General features: G+C 50.6%; 1 long non-coding RNA gene across 2 annotated transcripts; it reads right to left on the reverse strand.

Annotated features, from left to right (window-relative positions):
• Positions 1 to 4,608: 4,608 nt before the first annotated feature.
• LOC139079228 (uncharacterized) lies at positions 4,609 to 14,620 on the reverse strand. 2 transcript variants are annotated; one of them, XR_011532640.1, is made up of 4 exons: positions 14,478 to 14,602; positions 7,423 to 7,610; positions 6,051 to 6,184; positions 4,609 to 5,202 (listed from the first exon to the last, which is right to left on the reverse strand). It is a non-coding gene; the product is annotated as an uncharacterized lncRNA (long non-coding RNA). The 2 variants fall into 2 exon arrangements; XR_011532639.1 differs by lacking the exon at positions 7,423 to 7,610 and having other exon boundaries at positions 14,478 to 14,620.

A 14,620-nucleotide genomic window follows, 5' to 3' on the forward strand; every position in this document is an offset into this window, starting at 1 on the left:
TTCCCAGACAGGAGCTTCCCCCCAGCCTCCTTTCCCGTGTGCACATGTGGAGCAAAGAAGAGGGCGCCTGATCCAGAAAGCTTAGGTAGCCATTTGGTCTAGAAAAAATGACCAGGAGATTCATCTACTGTAGGACTCTCATTTCAGAGTTATTTGAACGTCTCTTTTCGTCCATTCCCTGCGCATCCCGGCAGGACTCCGTTTGCTGTGGCATTCTTATACCACAATATGGAGACATTTTCTTTGCTGAATTCCTCTTAGGACAGAATTGTGTTTCTTGGAGACAGTCCTGCGAGGAAGGCAGAAGTGATGGGACATTAACCAGCTTTCTGGTCAACCTCTTTGTCTCATGCTCGAGTGTGTGTAATTTCAGACAAAGATAAATAAGCCTGAGGTCTGGAGTAGGCTGTGCCACCTCTTCTTGGGCAGATGCCTGATTTCTGCCGGACTTTGGCCATATTTGGGTGAGATGAGGGGCCTCCCATCTCCACCCCCTCACACACACTTGCTCCTGTCCTCGTGGCCCTCTTGGGAATGAGGTGGCCCAGGCTGCATCTCTGTAATCCACAGGGAACCATCCGCTGTGAAGATGTGCAAACCAATGGCGTTCTGCCTTCTCTGCCTTACTTCCCCACTGAATTACAAACTTCTTGCGGGTGGTCTGAAGCCCATCTCTTCTGTGTCCTCCCCCCAGACTGCCCTGGATTGAAAGTCACTCGAGACCAATGGGCTCCTTCAGCTGACTGGGTTTTCAGTCAGAGCTGTTCCCACAGGAATCAGCTTTGGGACACAGGCAGGGTCCCTCCCTCTGGGAAGCCCAGCTTCCGCATCTGGGAAGTGAGGATGGTGACCCCAGCCTGGTCTCCCTCCTCCATGGGACAAACCCTGATGGCCCATCCACTGTGTGCAGGCGCCATGTGGTTGCAACCTGGTGTGGAGAACATGGGCGGTGACAGAGAGAGACAAACGGGGGCTCCCCAGAAGGGAAGCGTTGTGTCAACATTCCGTGCTCGCGCTTAATCGCCTCAGAGGAGTGTTGGGCCCGAGGGTCCCTGGACCCCCCATATCACTTCCAACACTTAAGAAAAGCCCCATATTTTCATCCATCCCACAAATATTTACTGAGCTCCTTCTGTGTGCCAAGGACTATTCTAGGCAGCAGAGAGACAGCCCTGAGTAACTCAGAGAAGAGCAGGCAAACCCAACCACATAAACAAAAAGACAAAAATAAACATATCATGGGGGAGAGAATGTTATAAAGTGAGCAGAGCATGTTATATGGTGAGTGATGGTGAGTGCTGTATTATAAACTGATAAATGCTTTAGGGAAGTTAAAGCAGAGAAGCGGGTTACCGGGTGCTCCAGGGGAGGAGGGGTGTAATTATAGGCATGCCGGTCAGGGAAGGCCTCCCTGAAAAGGTGATATGGGAATGAAGGCTTCAAGCAGATGAAAGAGCAAGTCATCCAGATATCTGAAAGAAGAGCGTTCTGAGCAGAGGGAACAGCATATGCAAAGCCCCTGTGGCGCCCGTGATGGAAGTGTACCTGGCAGGTTTGAAAAACAGCAAAGAGAGCAGTGAAGCTTGACTGGAGGGCAGGATGAGTGGTAGGAAGTGTGGCTGGTCAGAGAGGCAACAGGGCCAGATCATATCCAGCTCTACAGCCCCTGTGATGATGTTGGCTTTTGCTCTGTCTCCCTTTTAGCATCGCAGTCCTTCCACAAGCTGCAGGAAGGGAGCAAGAAGGGAAGAGTCCAGCCCCGGGCTGACTGCTCTGACCATCTCTCCTCCCCACAGAAGGCTGGAGCTTACAGAAACCCCACGGAGGCCCAGCCCGGCCCCTCTTTTCCTCCACTGTGGTGGGCCAGGTCTCCGGGTAAGCTGACTTTGAGACACAGATGTGCGTGCCGGAGGGTTGTTGCGGGCGCTCTTAGGAGTCAGGAAGAGCTCCTGTGAGGGAGTGAGAGACTAAGACGGGGCAGAGCGAGACACTGAGCAGTGATGCGGCCACAACAAAGGCCTCAGCCAATCCCATGAGGAGCTCTGGAGCTGGGATGGCCCTTTGGGGAGCCTTTGGATGTGGGCTGCCCCATGAAGGGGGCATAATGTGGGTGAGGCCACTCCCTTCAGCTGAGGGCAAGTTCTGAAGAGCGACTCACAGAGCCGCTGGCTGCAGCTCTCGCAGCAACTGGTGAACGGGTCCTCGGTTCGGAGTGGGCTCTGGGCCGCGCTCATGGCATCGCTTCACCCACCATGCTTGTATCTGCCGCACCAGCTGGGCCCCCTGCCTCTCCTTGCACACCTCCAGTGTGTAGGGGAAGCTCAGGTAGGGAGCCAAGGGGCCCGTGCAACTCAGACAGCTGGGAGTATAGGAAAGTCGTCATTATGTATGAAGAATCTGCTCACTTCGAACAGCTTAGCTGCACGGCTCGGGCAAAGAACTTTAACCTCAAGGAACCCCAAACTCTTGGAAGGGTGTGATGGAGACAGCGACTGTGGTAGGCTGACTAATGTCCCCCCAAAGATGTCCAGGTTCTAATCCCGGAACCCACGAATACGTAAGGTACGTGGCAAAAGGGACTTTGCAGATGTGATCAAGGGTCTTGAGATGGGAGATGGTCCTGATTATCCAGGTGGGCCCACTATAATCACAGGGTCCTTATAAGAAGGAGGCAGGAGGGTCAGAATGAGAGAGAGTTTTGAAGATGCTGCGCTGCTGGCTTTGAGGATGGAGGAAGGGGCCACGCGCCAAGGAACGCAGTCTCTAGAAGGCAGAAAAGGCAACGAAACACATTCTCCCCAAAAGCCTCCAGAAGGAACCAACACCTCGATTTTAGGACTTCTTAGAACCGTAAGATAATAAATTGTTGTTGTTTCAAGCCACTAAGTTTGTGCTAGTTTGTTACAACAGCAGTTGGAAACGAGTAGTTGCAATTAATGCAGGATTGTTGCAAGTGTTACATTTCATCATAAATTTATACAATAAATCTAAATAGTGTGATGGAAGCTCTGACACACACACGGTGCTTGGTAAATATCTGCCTCGTTTCTTTTTCCCTTCCTCAGACTCAGTTAGACTTCATCTGCCTGCAGCGCCCCCCCATCCATCCTGACGAGGCCCCTCTGTCCTGGGGTCACCAAAGCAGACGTGAATCCCAGTTCACAAAATCAGCAGGGTAAGAATATGAGGTCTCTATTTTCCACAAATCAACTTCGTTTTTATTAAGAGCCCCTTTCACTGAATCTCCATATTATTCATTCCTTATTTTTAAAAATCCATTTTTTTCTGAAGAAGTAGGTACATGGACAGGTACAGAAGTTTGTGCAGAGAACAGCAAATCTCTCCCCTGCTTCTGGACCCCAACCCTCTCCCAGAGGGAGCCGAAGGTATCAACTTCTTGTGTATCCTTTCAGACAGATTCCATACACATGGCTATGTGTGCCTTTCTTCCTATTTTGACCCAAATAGTAGTATATTACACGCCTTGTGTGTATGTTATACACTTTTTGCCCACTGAAAATATCTTGGAGAAATTTCCATAGCAATACATAAAGAGCTTCCTAATTGTTTTTTCCAACTGCATGGTATTCCATAGGGAGGTACCATTATTGGTCTTGATGGTATTTCACTTATTTTCATTCTTTAGCTATGCAAACAGTGCTGCAATGAACAACCTGCACTCCCGTTGCCTTGTTCACACGAGCGTGCATCTGTACAAATTTCCAGCCACGGACCTGCTGGCTCCCAGGGGGTGAAGATGTCTCTAAGTTTCCTGCCATGGAAATTAACACTCAAGGTACAAGATGGTCTGTTTCTTCACTCCTTGACAAATCAGGGCCTTATCAAACTTGTTTTTGCCATTATGAAGAAGGAAAATTGTATCTTACTTTAATTTGAGATTTTCTTATTGTGAATGAACTTGAGCATTTTTCATATGTTTAAGAGCTGTTTGTATTTTCTTTCCTGTGAACTGTCTGTTCATATCCTTTCCTGACTTTCTACCGGGCTGTTGGTCTTTTTCTTATTAATTTGCAGGAGATCTTTACCTATTAGAGAAACTAGCATTTGAGAAATAGCATGAGTTTCAAGAATTTTTGTCAGGTTATTTGCCTTTTGACTTGTTTCTGATGCTTTTCCCATAAAGACATTTTTGATACTTATGTATCTAAAAGTATCAATCTTTTCTTTTCTGGTTTCCTGGTTAAGTGTCCTACTTAAAAGGCCTTCCCAACTTTAAAATGATAAAAGAATTCTCCTTGTGTGTTCTCCTAATATTCTTATGGTTCCTTTTTTACATTTAAATACTTGATCCATTTGGAATTAATCCTAGTACAAAGTGTAAGTTATAGACCCCAAACTATTTCTTTACTCAGTTAATCCTATATCATTTAATGAATAATTTATTCTGCCCCACTGATGTGAGGTTCCACTTTTATTGTTTACTAAACTTTGGCATGAATTTGTTTCTATTATAGACTTCCTATTTTTGCTCCATTGGTCTCTTTATTTATTCATACACTGCATGTGTGTCATTGCTGTAATTGCTGTAGCTTTATGATACGTTTTAATATCGGATGAAATCAATTCCACCACTCTCATTACTCCTCATTTTCAGCATTCTCCGGCATGTGTTTGCTTGTTTATTTTTCCATGTGAACATTTGATTGAGCTTATCTAGTTCCTGGGGGGAAAAGTCCTGTTGGTATTTTTTTATTGGTAATTCATTAAATTCATGGATTAACTTGGAGAATAATTACATGTGTGGGATACCAGGTCTTCCCCTCTAAGCCAAGGGGTGGCTTTGCATGTGATAAAGTGATAAAGTCTTCTTTTGGGTCCCCCTGTAGGACCTGAATGTTGTTTTTTTAAACAAAGGTCTTGCCCATTTCTTGTTAAGGTTGGTCCCCCCATTGATCCCTGGCGTTTCATGCCATCCTGTCGCCTCTCTGAGTCTGGGGGCTTGGAAAGAGTCTGAGTGTTCAGAGGTGGGAAGGTATGCGGGGAGGGAGGGCTGTGTTCCCGCAGGTGACAGTGAGAGGCCGCGGTCCTATTGGCATGGCCCCTCTGTGTCCAGCACCTTCTGTCTCCTTCCCAGCCACACGTGAGTCCCAGGGATTCCCGGTCCCCAGATGACCCAGGCAGCCTTTCTTCTCTGGGGTCTTCGGGACTCCCTGGGCATCGCTGAGCCACAGAAGCCGCCACCTGCTTGAAGAGGTGGAGGGAAAGGGAGAAACATAGGCAAATAAGGCATAAATGAGCATCCAAAGGTCACCAGCCTCACGTTTTTCCCTCTGTCCCTCCTGTGAGTGGAGCCGGCCCCGACACTCGGTGTCTCCCCTTCCCCTTCAGGTGCTGCTCCAAGCCTGCCCTAAGTATTTCCGACAGAATCAAGCAGCCAGAGCTGAGCACTCGTCCCCTGAGGGCATCCACAAGGCTCTCCAAGGTCAAGGTCCTGAGAGCCTTGGGAAGCCACGGTGGAGGGAGCAGAGGCAGCTGCTAGCAGGTGGGGACAATTCAGTGTCCACCAGGCTCTGAGATGAGCGGGGCCAGCAGGGTCATCATAACGCACAACTCCAGGGGGCGCTGTTCACATGGCGCACACGGTAAATGGTGCCTCCTCGAGTTGTGCAGCCACTCCAGTCCCTAATGATTTATCAAATAAAACAAAAAAGAAAATAGAGGTTCTCTCCGACAACGGCTGAGCCTCATCATCTCTCACATTTGCATTATGCTTTGTCATTTATAAGGAAAGCCTCTTCCATTTCCCCTTTAATTCTCAGATTGGCCTTGTGGAGCAGGCAGAAGAGGGATTAATATTCCCGCTTTGTGGAAAAAGAGACTGAAGCTCAGAGATATCAAGCAAGTGTCCAGAGTCACACAGCATGTCAGAACCTACAAAGTTCAGCAAGTTTACCAGCTTACACGCTGTGCCCTTTTATGTAATTATCCATGCACATCTCTGTCTCCCCCTGCACTGAGTTCCTTGAGGGCATAGCTATGTCCTTGCATCCCTGTCTTCCCTGCCCCTGCAGGTGTTTGCAAATGCTTACGTTGAGGAAACTCAATGCAGATGGAGTCGCCACACTGGGGAGGCTCTAGCACCGTGGAAGTAACTGATGTCAGGATGCGGTGGGCACACTGGGGCCTCGGAGGCCCATCCACAGCCTTGACCCAGGGCAAGCCTCTGGAAAACAGCAATGACCACAAATACCATGGAAACACAACCGTCTTCCCGGCACTCACCACCATATCAAATTTTCTTGTTCGTTTATTTTCTTACTCATTCTGGTGACTCCTCATCCCCAGAAGTTAAGGTCCAAGAGGGAAGAAATTTCCTGCCCTGTTTATCACAGTATCCCCAGCCCCAGCCCTGAGCTTAACACAAAGTCGGTGCTGCACCATAAGCATTTGCTGAATGAATATATGAATGACCGGTTATAACCAACGCTTGTGAACCCTTCATAGCTTCTAAAACACATTCTCACATGTGCTAGTTAGTAATTGCCATATAGCAAACATCACCCAACCTACTGGCTTGAAATGACAATGTGTTATCACTCCTCGCAGTGCTGTTATGTTGGTTGGGCACTAATATGCGGTCCTCACCTGGGGTCTTTCATGCAGTCAGATGCCAGCTTAACTGAGCGGGACATCCATGGGACGTCACTCACATGGCTGGCAGGTGATGCTGGCACTATTGCCTGAGCGCTGACACGTGGCCTCTCCACGTGGTGTGGGCTTTTGACAGCATGACAGCTGGATGCCAAAAAGAGGCACCCAAGAGCAACAATTCCAGGAGCTCCGGGCAGAAGGCGCACCTTATGACCCATCCTCGGAGGTTCCAGAACGTCAAGGACATCTCAATCTATTGATCAATTGCACCCTTCAGATCAGTCTGGATTCAAGGAACGGGGAATTAGACTCTACACGTGCGTGTGCAGCAGCACGTGTGTGGGAAGGGAAGGAATCGGCAACTTTGATGACTATCTACCACACCATCTATCATTTCAATGTTCGTTCATTTTCTTCCCCCAAAATGTTTATTGAGCGCCTACTCTGGGTGCGCTCTCTAAAGGGCTCTGGGCGCACAGCAACGAGCCAGACAGTTGTGTTTCTACCCTATGCTGGGGCTGGGGCTGCTTGCTCTCAGATTCATTCTTTGCCCTCCCTTGCTGTGCTCTGTCTCTCAGGAGCCCCTGCCAAGGATATGGTCCAGGCTCCCTTGCCAATTGGCTTCTAGCAAGGCAGGGGGCACTGGGGGGAAATTAGAAGATGAGAGGAAGGGAGGAGCATGGATGCCTCTCCCCACCCCTCACTGCAGGCAACATTTTCAGCAGAAGCTGAATCTTGTCTGTGACCTCAGCTCCACCGGGCAGCCCTGACTCCTGGGGTCTGGAGACACGGCCTCATCCCTATGCTCACCTTCCCTAGGAGTGGTGGCAGCTTCCTGCTGCTGCTGAACTCTGGGTGGTCTCTGGGTTGGCTTTTCAGCTCTTTCCGCATCCTCATAACAAATTCCCTGTATTAAGTTCCCTCTGTTGAGCTGCCTGGCGTGGATTCTGTTTTACCTCCTGGAGTTTCATTGTGGTTATTTCATTCACATAACCAACCTAAGAGAAAGGATTTTTATAGCCCCGTTTTCCAGAAGAGGAAGCTAAGGCTCCTTATATGGCCTGTGAGGAGAGGACCCAGCCTCCTTCTCTGGCTTAGAGCAGCCATTTGACATTCTAGATTTCAAATCCAAAATCAATACAGCAACCCCATCAAACACACATTTTAGGATCAACTGCAACCTGGGCAGAGCCTGAGTTAAACTCCATCTCTGGATGGACGCTCCCTCATCTCTTTGCAGAGCCTCAGCCTCCCTCCACACGCTGGCTCCAGGCACATCATTGATAAGGAAACTCACAAGGAGGGGTCTTTGAATTTCTTCTCCAGCCGCACCTCCCCATTTCATTGATATGGATATTGAGGCTTGGAGTGAAATATTAGCCCAGGACTTCAGGATTCTCACCTCCAGATCCAGCCCCGTGCTCCTTCTGCCAAGGAGAGAGGTGGCAAAGCAGAGGGTCTTAGACTCGAAGACCTGGGTTCAAATCTTGGCACTGCCACCTCTGATGGGGCAGCTCCAGCCGGTAAATGGAAAAGCTTTCGATGCCAGGAGAACCCAAAGTGCTGGAGGGCTGGGCAAGCCCCCTGAAGGAGTGTAAGACACGAGGAGGAAAGGAACCACAGTGACTGGCAGGGGTTCCCATGCAGAGGGGGCAACTTCTATCAATCACGGCCGTAGGGAGCAGGGCCCCAGTGTGCACAGATCTGCCCATTGTTCAAGAGGAGCCTAAATTCTTTTTTGTAAAATTTTCCCATTTTCAAAATACTGTGCAGGTCAAAGAAAGCCCAGCTGCGGGGCATCAGGCCCTACAGACTGCCAGTTTCTGAGCCCTGCTCTGAAGAGTTACACAGAAGTGAGAGGCCCACCCCCACCCCCGCCCGCTTTCTGTTAGCATTAGTCATGGGGGTGGCCTGGTTTCCTTTTTCTTCTCCCTAGACTACAAGTGCTCTCTGGGAGTCACTGTTTTCTCTCCATGGCATTGTAAACTCTCTTCCCCTCTTAACTTTCTCGTCCACAGGTAGCTCCCATCACAGAGCCTAGGGCCGGGCGGAGGGCGTGCACGGGGAGGGCCAGGTGTCACTCCCCTTGAAGACCCCGGGCAACTTTCTACATTATTTTTATCTTCTGGTCTGTAACCCACCCGATTATATACTGATTATGAGAATTCTTTCCATATTCACAACTTACAAAGGACGAGGAAGCGGTCCAAGATGAAAAATAATACGCCGTCCCTAAGTGTGAATCCGCTACAGTCTGGCTTTGGTTAAGGTGAGCTCCTTTAGAAATGCCTTTCTACTGTAAACACTACAGAGGAAAGGGGATGTCCCCTATCTGGGCAAAGCGATCCTCCGATTTCAGCCTGAGGCTCCCCATTCCAACAGGAGAACCAGACAAGACTCATTGAGGGGGAGGAGAGAGACAGGAGGGCGTCAGAGTGAGACGGGCATCCTTCAGCCAGCCTCCATGGAGGCCAATAACCAGTCCGTCCACCAGGTTTAATGGTCCTGGGTGCTCCTACACGGACACACCCCAGTCCAGGAAAGACAGGATTTCAGGTCTCAGAGGAAATGGAGAGATGAGCTGGTGTGCCCCCACCTGGAAAGCCCGGAGGACCTGCTCCAAGTCCTATAATTGGAAAGTAGGGATGCTGGGATGAACTCAAGTCTTTGATCCACAGCTTTCTCCTCTTTCAAAAGCCAACATGTCCCTCTGATGCAAAGCATACCTTGGCCTGATTTGGGTTGGGTGACATCATTCAGATAAATCATTTGTTTATGCAACTTTAAGACACTGCTCAATACTTGGTCTTGGATGGGATGTTGTGGACCCAAACGAGGGATAGCCTGACCCCCTAGTCCAGAGAGGAAACAGACATGGGACAAACAGTTGCCCCAGAATGCCTTGGTGCCATTTCTAGAAGTCAGGGAGGGCCCAGGAAGCTTTGTAGAGGACCTGCTTCGGCTGACTCTGGAGAGGTGGGTGGCCGCTGGCCAGGCAGGGCTGGAGGATGGGGAGCTCTGGGCTGAAGGAGCAGCCAGGCAGAGGCTGGGAGGCTGTGCAGCCTGGTCCTGCCCAGAACGGCGAGAAGCAGGAGCCGAGGCCCCCTGAGGGTGCAGCCTGCAGGGAGGGCCATGTGGGAGAGAGCCCCAGGCAGCACGGGGAGGAGGGAGCCTGTACGAACTTCCACTCCTGCCTCCTTTGTTGGGGACCAGCCCATCCTGGCAGTCGACCCCAATGACCCACCTCCCTCTGGAGGCTTCCTCAGCCGAGAGGACGACATTCAACAGAAGAACATGCTCTTGTCAATAAAGAGATGGAGCGAACGACAAGGAAGGGACGGGAGGAAACACCAGGTAAGATTAAAAGGCGGAAATAACATTAAAGTGCGTGCCACCACACAGCAGGGGATTTCCCAGGTGCCCCCGTCGTGAGCTAAGAAGTAAGAGTTTGAAACCCAAATCTGCCACTGGAAAGCTGTGTAGCCTGAGACGACGTGGGCTCTTCCTCGACGGCAGCTGTCATCGCTGAGCCAGGCCACAGACAATTACAACTTAATGAAAAGGTTGAAAGGGGATTCTCAAGAGATGAAACTATAAAATAAGCTTAAACGATTCAAAGAAACCAAATGGCTCATTTAATGATTTAGGCCTTAGGAGAAAAGGGAATAAAACCCGAATTTGAGTTTTGGTTTTCTTGTTTCTTTTTCGGCAAAAAAATGAAGCAATGGGGCCCTCATGGTTAAGTTTGGCATGCTTCACTTCAGCAGCCGAGGTTCAGTTCCAAGGCACAGGCCTACACCACTCATCAGTGGCCATGCTGTGGCGGCGACCCACATACAAAATAGAGGAAGGTTAGCACAGATGTTAGCTCAGGGCAAATCTTCCTCAGCAAAAAACAACACAAAAACAAAGAAACAAACAAAAACCACTACAAAAGAAAAGTGAAGCAATGGACATCGTGTAGATACAGCTGGTGGTCATCAAGGTGAGGCCGCTTCCAGACCTGCAGACCCTGGGGACTCTCGTCCCAGGAGACACAGGGCAGTGGGGTAGAAGGCAGGACCCGTGGTGGCCACCACTCCGGGATTAGGGATGGGAAGAAGACAGGACCTGCACACAGGCCCAGGGAGCCCCCAGGCGGCTCCTGCCTGCAGCCCAAGGGACACAGCACAGCCTCTGCTCCCGGGATGAACCTGAGCCTCCCCAGCCAGCATCAGGACTCTGCTGCAGCCCCAGGGGAGACTGCACAGGTCCCAGCTGAGCCAAGACGGAGGCATGGGGTGGAGGACAGCCCCACCTTCCCAGGACACAGTTGATGCGCCCTCCTGAGTGACCCACATATTCCAATAGGGCCCCCCAATAGTGGAGGGACAATGGGCTTGGGCTTCCTCAGCACACTCACGGGTCCTCCCTCTGGGCAGGGTCCCTGAGCTCTGAAGCCCCGGGACTCAGGGCCAAAGTCTGTTCCCCTTCCCCAATCCTAGGCTGTCTATTCACACCACCACTGCCTTCTTTCCACCCTAAGGCAACTCCGTCTTTAGGTCTGTCTGTTCATGACAGCCCCTTCCCCACTTTAGCAGGTGGCTCTGGTTTATGGGAAGGAAGATGGATAGAGCGTTCAAAGGAATCTAGCCGTGACCCTGACAACCCCCAGCAAGTTCTGCCCCCTCTGTAGGCCTCAGTTTCCCCATTTGCCAAAGGAAAGGGCTGGACCTCCTCTTTGTCCTGTCCAATTCTCTGAGTCAGCAGACAGACCCTCCAACCCCACTTCCTCCATCAAGGCCCAGAAACAAGAGTACCCCTCCTGGTTCTGGGGCACACATCCCCCGGTGGGGTACAGGTTGGTGACCCCCCTTCATGGCCTGCTTGGGACTCATAGGTTTTCAGGATGTGGTATTTTTGGTGCTAAACCGGACAGTCCCAGGTAAGCGAGGACAGTGGGTCACCCTAGCACAAAGGCGTGAGGATGTTTTTTACGCATCTTGCATTTCCAGAGAGGAAAAAAACTGTTTTCTGGCTGTTTTTCAGGCCAAACCATCACCAACAACTCCTTTAGGGGAAAGACGACAAAAAGAAAAACACTTTGCTCGTGGTCAAATTAATAGCAGTAGCATCTTCACCAGAGAGGGAAGCATATGGGTGTAGTGAGACATAAGGTAAAGAAACCTGTGAGCACGAATCAATCCCACATCCAGGGGCTCTCAGCAGACAGACACCTCCAGAAATGAGCAAGGCCGGGGAGGTCTGCCCAAGCGGCGCCAGATAAAGGAACCAAGGGCTTTTAGCTGCGAGAGGAGCCGTGTTGGACGAGCGGCCGGCGGCCGTCTGTGCCTGCAGAGCTGGGCATGGAAAGGGAGCAGACAGTTCCCCGAGGACCCAAACGCAGACCCAGACGATGGAGCAGAATCGAAACAGAGAGGTCTTCGAGTCCCCTGTGCCCGCCTGTCACCTTGGGCACCACGTCTGACATGTCACGGGCGCACCGGAAATGCGCTGTGAGGGTCAACTACACGCCGACTGGGAAGACTAACGTCAGCAGGAGAATGTGAATACCTCCTTACTAGGTTTTTACGTAGATTCCATGGTGAAGTAATGAGATTTTGGATGTGCCAGGTTAAAATATTTTATTAAAAATTAGCTCAATCTGGGGCCCAGCCCTGTGGCTTAGCCGTTAAGTTCGTGCGCTCCGCTTCAGCGGCCCAGGGTTTCGCTGGTTCAGATCCTGGGTACAGACATGGCGCCGCTCATCAGGCCACGCTGAGGCGGTGTCCCACATGGCACAACCAGAGGCACACACAACTAGAATATACAACTGTGTACTGGGGGGCTTTGGGGAGAAGAAGCAGGAGGGAGAAAAAAAGATTGGCAACAGTTGTTAGCTCAGGTGCCAATCTTTAAAAAAAAACGAAAATTATCTCCATCTGTTTGTTTTTTCCTTTTCGAATGTATCTATAGGAAATTTCACGTTTATTTGTAAGGCTGTATTCGTTTGCTGGAGCTGCTTTAACACAATTGCACAGACCGGGTGATTTAAAGAACAGAAATCAATCTTCCCACAGTTCTGGAGGCCGGAAGCCCCAGATCAAGGTGTCAGCAGGGCTGGTTCCCTCTCTGGCTGGGAGGAAGACCATTCTGTCCCTCTCTCCTAGCTTCAGGGGGCTTGCTGGCGATTTCAGCATGCCTTAGCTGTTAGAAGCATCCTCTTCATCTTGGCCTTCATCTTCACGTGGCATTCTCCCTGTATGTGCGTCTTTGTCGAAATTTCCTCTTTTTATAAGGACACCAGTCATATTGATTATGGATCAGGGCCTGTCCTGATGACCTCATTTTAACTTTATTCCCTCTGTAAAGACCCTCTCCAAATAAAGTCACATTCTGAGGGACTGGGGGTTAAGACTTCAACAAATGAACTTGGGGGTACAGAATTCAGCTCGTAACAAGGGCTCACGTCATATTCCTGGTGGACAGTGCTGCATTCGGCCATAAATAAGCTCCATGGAGGCTGGAACCACAGTGGGACTTGACCACGTTCAGAAGCCAGCCCAGAGCCCATGCGAGACTAGACTCAGAAGCGAGCTGGGGAATTAACTGACAAATGCAACCCTTGCTGCCTGAGTCTCCTAGAGGCAGGACGGGCCATTTAGAAGGTTGTGTGGGAGAGAACACAGAACAAGGCTCTGGAGCTGGACAAAGGCCACCTTTGGTGAGCAGAGTGCCCTCGGGCAAGTTGCTTAATCACAGGAACCTCAGTGTTGTCTGTAAAATAAGAAAATCCATGTCTACTCCCAGCTGCGTAGATCAGTGCCTCTCCAAGCTACTGACACACGGTAGTCATCAGCCTCAACCACTACAAGGAGTGAGGCACCTGTCACGGGAGGTGTTCAAGCAGATGGATGCTGAAGATCTCTTCTCAGGGAGGCTGAATTCCGCACAGGAAAGGGGTTTGGGTGCCATCGTACCCTGAGCCACCCTGTACAAATGAGCTTCCCCAGGCCTTTCCTCCAAATGCCCAATCCAACTTCTCTTGGTCCCCCAAGAGGAAGAAGGGCACTGATGCGCACTGAGCATGGGCCCCATGCATCATTAGAAACCACCACCTCTTATGCCCATTTAACAGGTGAGAAGGCTGAGCCCCAGGGCTGGCCCTGCACGGCATCACTGGCAAATGGCGGCACCAGGACGAGCCCAGAGGTTTGCCCAAGCCCTCAGCTTTCCCCTAAGGTCCTGGCATCATAATTCACTCACTTGAGCAATCACTCAGCACCTCCTAGGTGCCTGGTGCCAACCTTGGTCCTGGGGAAACGAAGGTGACTGGCACCCAGCTCATGCCACCGAGAAGTTCCCAGTGTGGTGGGAAGAGGCTGGGACGTAAACACACTGTGATTATCCTGACAACAAAAAAGCAAACGCTTTTTCAGATTCATCGTGTGCTAGTCGCTGTCCTAAGCACATTTAATTTTCTCAACAACCCTGAGATAAGGCCACTCTTGTCCCCATTTTACAGATGAAGAACTGAGGCACAGAGAGGGGAAGCATCGCAACAGAGGTCATAGGAGCAGGAGATGGTGACACCAGGGATCAGAGCCGGGTGTCCCGGTTCCGGAGTCTCCCTCCTCCCGCTGAAGCGCTCCAGTGGGGGAGTCTGAGGCCTTGGCCAGGAGCGGGCGTGGATTCTGGAGCCCGGGCCTTTGTGTCCGCCTTAAAACTTTATCCAAAAAGCCTCAGTGTCCTCTCTCTCCATATACGGTTGGGTGGGGAGAAGAAAGAATCAGAGTCTGGAAGGGCCCTGTGTTCGTGTCCTGCGGCTGCTGTAACAAACCCCCCAAAACCAGGCGGCTTCAAATGACACAAACTTATTCTCTTACGGTTCTGGAGGCCAGAAGTCCCAAATCCATGTCTCTGGACTGAAGTCAAAGTTTCAGCAGGGCTGGCTCCTTCTGGAGGCTCCAGACGCGAATCCGGTCCCTCGCCTTTTTCAGCTTCCGGTCCCTCGCCTGTTTCAGCTTCC

This window comes from Equus przewalskii, chromosome 25 (assembly GCF_037783145.1).
Source record: "Equus przewalskii isolate Varuska chromosome 25, EquPr2, whole genome shotgun sequence".
Lineage (NCBI taxonomy): Eukaryota > Metazoa > Chordata > Mammalia > Perissodactyla > Equidae > Equus > Equus przewalskii.